General features: G+C 40.7%; 1 pseudogene; it reads left to right on the forward strand.

Annotated features, from left to right (window-relative positions):
• Positions 1 to 4,440: 4,440 nt before the first annotated feature.
• LOC114685919 lies at positions 4,441 to 4,655 on the forward strand (annotated as a pseudogene).
• The last annotated feature ends 1,876 nt before the right edge of the window (positions 4,656 to 6,531 follow it).

The raw sequence follows: 6,531 nt of genomic DNA on the forward strand, positions 1-6,531 counted from the left end.
TCTTGAAGGATCACTGAGGAGTACTGAATTTGCCTTTGTTAGAAATTTAGGGTACAGAAATAAAAGAAGCACTGTGGTGGTGATCATGGTGGTCAGGCTTGTTGTCAGCTCAAGCTCAGAGATTAACTGCACAGGCTTTAGGATCACCTAGTTTACAAACCTGTGTGTGTGTGTGTGTGTGTGTGTGTGTGTGTGTGTGTGTGTGTGTACATTTCCAGAGAGGTTTAACTGAAGTGGGAAGGTCCACACTGAATTTGGGTGACATCATCCCATGGGCTGGGGGGTGGGGTGGGCTTGCTGAATAAAAGGAGAAAGTGAGCTAAGTACCAGGATTCTCTTTGCTTCCTGGCAGTAGATACAATGTGACCAGCTGCCTCATGCCCCTGCTGCTGTGACTTTCTTGCTGTGATCCCTCAAACAGTGAGGCAAAAGAAACTCAAGTTTCTTTCATCAGGTATGCTGTCATAGCAATGAGAGGAAGTAATGAATGCAACAATGCTCATTTCTACAAACTTTTCAGAATGCAAATGATGCATGCTGTTGGGATGATGTCTAAGGTTGCAGGAATGGATTCTTTGGAAGACAATAGCTGGAATAGCAAGGTCTCAGCACTCAGCCACATCTTATTGAACACACTTACAGCAAAACACATATAGCAAAGCAGGCCAAGAGACAGTCTCCAGCTGTAGAAAGAGGACCTAGGAGGTAAGTCAGTCATGAATATGGCAGCTTTTATATGCTTGGGGATGGGATGAGTTCTCTCTCTCCCTGTGAATTGGCTGGTTTGGGTTATAGGATGGGGATCAGATAATCCAGACAAAGACAGGAAGCTCATTAGTTTCCACCACAGAGGAGATTTGAAAATCCTGCTGAAAGATCACCTAATGTAAAATAAAGAAGCCTACCAAGTCTTTGTCTTAGGGAGAAGAATGCTGAAGCCAGGCATCTTGACTGTTAAGAGAAAAGCACATTAATCTACATTGAGTCTGTCTCTTTCCCTTGCCTGCCTGTCTACCAGGGTTGTCTTTCTCCTAGCCCATTACAAAAGCATCCCAGCATTGAGTTATTTGCAAACCTGTGAGTATCAGGTTTTCTGCTCTGGACGCCTAGTGTTTTCTATCAAGTTCTCTTAGCAGCAAAACAAGGCTGAAGGACCGTTCTGGCCTTGGAGAATGAAGAGGTCTGAGTAGAAGCCAGTCCTCCTGAGGAATGAGGGAGGAAACAGGGGGAAGGAGAAGTTCCTTGACTCTGAGACCTCATGACTGTGAAGAAGCATCTCTAAAAGTTCAAAGAGGGAGTTAGACTTAGGATGCCTTTGAAGTTTTATTCTTGGCCACGAAGGAAAAATAAATGACTTGCCACTAGCCTGAAGAATTTAATGAGGAAATAAATACTGGGGTAAAGTTAATTCAGTTATTACATACCATTCGTGCTTTTAAATGTTTCAACTTTCATTGAACTTACTACAATTGAAGATAATGTATAAAATGTATGGAAATTGGAGAGAATGGAAATGTAACTGACTGCCCAGAAGGAAGGTATTCTGAAGAGGCTATCAGACTATTGAAACAGTGGACCTAACGAAACTCAACTTTCCTCAGGGCTACCTGAAGAGCTGGGGGAAACTAAAGGAGGGACTTTACTCAGAGAAAGATTTTCAACTTGTTTGATGACCTTGCAGGAGACAGTTGGAGTTGTGACAGTGGTGGGCATGGACCATGCCTTGGCCCGACTACTTAGTTTTATGTATACCTCTTGTTTTTCTAAAGTCCTACTCTCATGTTAGGACACAAAGATGGACTTGGGGATGGGTGTCACTGTATCTTTTTGTCTCTCTTCGCAGTGTGGACACCTTGAATAAATCTTCCTCATCTGCTTTTGACTAGTAAAAAAATGACACACCTTAAAGCTGCACCTAGTCCAGACACTACTGGGCATCCACCAGCAAGACCTTTGCATCAATTTATCCAGTTTACTAACACAGATTTCAGTTAATTATTGATATCCCAGTCCCAAACATTATGAACTAGAGAGCAGAAGGATGATCAATTTATTGACTGATGAATTTCACATTTTTTACTAAAGCTATTATTAATTGATAGGTGAGGGATTTAATAGAAGCACAGTTCTATATTCATGAAGTTTAATGTTTTGAAGTTTTGGTGGGAGGCAGAACTAATGCATGTGCCAAGAAATAAACTAACTCTGCTGAAGATTACAGAGGAAACAAACTAGAACACATACAAGCCTGGAGTAATGTGTGTTTATGAACAGTGGGGGGAAGTGATAATATATACCCCCTAAGGTTGTGGGGACTAAAATATTATTTAATTATTTAAATTATTCTGGTATCATTTCCTCTTAGTGTCATTTCCTTTTTGCTATGATAAAGTACCTCAAGAAAAACAGCTTCCAGGAGAAAGAGTTCATTTGGCTCTCAGTCTCAGGTCAGTCGAAGGGGCAGGAACTCGAAGCAGCCAGTCAGAGTGCATCCAGTCAAGAGCAGAGAGAGAATGGGTTTATGCCTGCTTGTACACAGATCACTCTTCACTTCCAGAGTTCAGGGTCTTCTGCCTATGGGAGGGTGCTACTCACAGTGGATAGATCTTCCTACCTCAGTTCATACATAATCAAGATAATTTCCTGCAGATATGCCCACAGGTTAACTCGGTCTTGGCAATCCATCAACTGAGACTCTTTCACCAGGTGCTTCTAGATGTGTCAACTTGATAGTTAGGGCTAGCCAGCACAAGAGGCAACAGTGAAACCATCATGACTTTCTTTTTCATGGATAGATTTATTATGGCCATAGATCTCAGCCACTCCCTTCCACAATATCTTTTTTCTTTAGTTAGGTATGAAATTTTTACCTTTCCACTAACTACAGCCATAAGCCCGGTGTTTGAAGAGCAATGCTGTGTCTTCAAGAAACTACACTGTTTGTTCTCATAACCGAGAAGGAGGGTAAGGAACTATCAGGTGGGTAATAAGCAACATTAACATTGCAAATGAATGCATATTTTATATCCCAGACAGGACAGGGACTAGGCAAATTCTATGCTTTATCCATCACAATGTATAACCTACTACACACATGCAGCCAAACGATCAGTCCTTCAAAGCATTCTCCTTTTTTTTTTTAGAAAGAAAACACAAATGATGTTGTACTGTTACTAGTGATCAGTAATTCAACTACTAAACTAACATGACTGATGGAGATGGTCTCTGAGAATGGGTTAAGACTAGGGTGTTAGGGAAAGTGTTCATTTAGCTCTCTGAGATTTCTGGGAAGTCTTGGTGATCTTATAAGTTCCAGAAGATTTCTTTCTTGCTGTTTTGATGTTATTTATAACATTTGCTCTTCTATGGCATGAGGAGCAATTGACATAGAAGAAGATAGAGAAGCTTCACCATGGGTATGCTTGCCATGAGTTACATCATCAGAGGTGGCAGCAGTGGTGGCAGAGTCAATCATTTAGGACCATCTTCTAGCATCTTATTAAAAGAGTGAGCCATCATTTCTTTCAACTCCGCAAACGAACAAGCAACTGTGAGTTGTGTAACAGTCCAGTAGAGGAGTGTTGCCAGCACTTATTTTGACTGAATGGTTTAGGATAATCACCTTGCAGTAAAGCCAGCTGCTCCCATTGGTGAGTCATTTAAGCTCTCAGCAGCAGTGTTGCCAAGACAAACATGTTGATGGACACATTTTTGAAACTGAAGCTCACACTGTCTCCCTTTGAGATTTGCTCCAAGCCTGGTGATATATCTCAGCAGGTTTTAGTAATGACCTTGAATGGAGCAGATATAACCACCAGGTAGAGTTAGAAAATTCTAGACTCCGTTTAGCCTTTTGAAATCAACCAAAACCACCAATTTATAGACATCTTGGAAGATCAGCAGCAAGGAGTGAACTGGTATCCATAAGACAGGAGTTAAAGTTTCCCTAGGCAGGAAGGCAGGGCCTATGATGGATTGTGAACTAGTCACAGCACACATGGCCCTTCTGCTGGTTGGATGCCCACTTCTTTTGTTTGGGAAGGAGTATACATAGGATATGTGGACTTCTTACTGGCTCAGCCTACACTGTGCTCAAAAATGACCAATCCATATAAAGATTATCTCCGTCTTCTTTCAGTTCACTCCGTAAGACCTATAAAAAGTCACTGGGCAGGGTGGACATTGGTATTCCTTTTTTGGGGGCCCTTCCAACTCTAGGGACTTCTCACTTTTCCTTAGTGCTCATTCTCTCTGCTCACTCCTTGTCCATGTTTTATTGCTATTCTTGTACTTGAGACAACAAACTTGAAAACCACTTTCTGGTTTGACATGGCTTTGGTAGTTGTTGAATATATGGGAACATAGGTTACCCCCACCCCTTAGCTAACACCCCCAAGAGCTGAGAAAGTCTCTACCACACTCATTAGGGTACAAACCACCATCGCTTCTCGGCCTTTTGGCTAAGATCAAGTGTAGGGTACAAACCAGAGCTTCAAAGAGCTCCATTTACCTTCCCATCTTTTGTCCCTTGAACCAAGGATCTTAGCACGAGCTTTCTTCGGTCATTACCAGTCTTATCAGACACTGAGATGTGTACTTTGTCAGTTTTAGTCATTTTTTTAAAATTGCATGACTTTTAGTTAGATATAAAATTAATAGTTGTCCGCAGCTTGGATTTATACCAATAACCCAAATAATGACTCATTCAGGTTTAACTTGATGAGCAGAATTAGTTTATTAGAGTTGGCTTCAGAGAGATGAATGGCTACAAAGAACTACATTTTCCTGAAACTGTCAAACTCTCACCTGCTCATCTCCTACTGTATATGGTTCCAAGCCTACAGCAGAATAGATATGGCCTGAGTTCAGGTCACTACTGAGTTTTAAAGCCATAGGGAGACGAGATTTCAAGTTCAAATAACACAAGGTAGCACAAAGCAGGGCTTAAGAAATTCATACACATGCATATTTTGTTCTTGTTCTTATTAGGAATTCCAGTACTCTCATAGAATACTGTCCAGCTATGCAAGGAATGACTTTCTTTGCTTCTGTCTGGCAAGAACAACAATTAAATGGCAGCTTGCAGCAAAAAGGAATTACTGTGGCTAGGATTTGCAGGAGTGTTCCCACCACATTTATGTCCTGACATCCTTGGGAGAGTGGAAAGAAGAGTTAAAATTAATACTTCCTCCATTCAAAGGACAACTTACCCAGGTGTTTGATTCGTTTTTCTTTCAGCATTTATCTCTGGTCTTGTTACATTTCTCATATTCTGTCTCTCCAACTAGAAGGCCATCCTGGGACAGCTGGAACTTTTCTCATTTACAGTTCTAAAATACAATGTACTCAATAAATACTCTTGGAATTAGTGAGTGAATGGCAGTATTATCAAAGGGTTTTAGAATTCAAGGACAAGGAAGTAGAGTGCATAGAGACCCACATCCTCCGCTTTCCTTGGACTATTGAAAAAAAGAAGATGGGGACTTTATCCTGATTAAAACTATATTGGGGGAACATGTGATTCTTGTCCCTTTTCCAACGAGAGCTGTCGACACAAAAGCACAACTCTCACTTCAAAAGGGATAAGAAATGGTTTATTCTGGAGCCAAATATTAGTGTCTGTGGTCTGGAGAACACAGATTTATGTTACCCCAAATTCCATGTTCCACTGTGGTCACAGGTTGAGGAAAGGCTCTGGACATGAAACATACCAATCTCTCCACATTCTCTGTAGTTCTAGTCAACTAGCCTTGCAGTAGGTTCAATGGGAGGCACTGTCCCTCCCAATGACTTTCATTCATAGAACTTTGTATTTTGGACAGTTTACAACTACATGTATTTATTTAGATGAAACTGAAAAGAATACACAAAAATAACATAGAACAATTGAATCAAGCTAATCCAGCCATCACTTTAATTATTTATCAAATATTTTTACCCATGCCAAAATACAACATTGAATCTTTTCCCATCATCTCCCTATGCCCCCACTTTCTATAACCAGCATTCTGCTCTCTGCTTCTGAGTTTGCTTTAGATCCCACATGAGGCCCATTCTAAAACTGCAGAGGCTATTCTTTGGACTTAATTCTTGGACGGTATTGTTTTAAATGAAAGCACTGGAGGGGGTAGTCATTGCAACCAATGAGTGTTGGATGTTATATTCATCAGTAGCATCTTAAAGACTCAACATAAAGGCATAGCTATGTTCATCAATCATGAGGTACCTGAATGATGTACCCTCAGATAAGAAACTAAACACATCCTTTTGTGAGAATCAGAAATGCCAACATTACAGGGAGCACTTTAAGAAAACATGCTGTGTTGCTGCACAGTGGGAATCACCAGGCATGAGATGTAGCCTTCTTTTTGTGTGTTCCATTAGTAATATGGAACAGAACTCTGTGTTTGTGTCCACTTAATATTCAAATGGGTTATTTTAATAGTATGAACCCAAATAATTAGCTAGGCTTGACTTCCATACTGTACCATCTAGAGAAGGTTAATTACAGCCACTCAATTCTCAGACACT

This window comes from Peromyscus leucopus, chromosome 5 (genome assembly GCF_004664715.2).
Source record: "Peromyscus leucopus breed LL Stock chromosome 5, UCI_PerLeu_2.1, whole genome shotgun sequence".
Lineage (NCBI taxonomy): Eukaryota > Metazoa > Chordata > Mammalia > Rodentia > Cricetidae > Peromyscus > Peromyscus leucopus.